We start from the raw sequence: 421 nt of genomic DNA on the forward strand, positions 1-421 counted from the left end.
AATAGATAGCATATATTACCAAGTCATTTCAAAGCATGTCATAGCCCACTTTGGATGCTGTTCTGCTAAATTATGATTGGTATCCAGTTATCAACCGCTACCAATTTAATGTTTATCAAATATGGTCTGCCACAATAAAAATATGTAGAAATTAATTCCTTATAAATTCAGTCCTATTAACAATGTATATTGCTAACTACGAAACAGAAGTTAGGTTCCTAACAAAGCATAGCAGGAAACTGCAACAGAGGTGACAGGTAAGTAGGGAATAAGCAAAGTGAAGGTCACTTCTGAGAAGGCTCAGCATATTCATGGTCTGCAGAACACAAGCAGGCTTCACCCAGCTCCCATTTAGGAACAGAGTAAACACTGCTGTTGAAATGACAAGGTGTCACATTGCCCACTGTCACTGTAAAGGAAG

The sequence above is a fragment of the Gavialis gangeticus genome, unplaced genomic scaffold, assembly GCF_001723915.1.
Source record: "Gavialis gangeticus isolate Ggan-Ray unplaced genomic scaffold, GavGan_comp1, whole genome shotgun sequence".
NCBI lineage: Eukaryota > Metazoa > Chordata > Crocodylia > Gavialidae > Gavialis > Gavialis gangeticus.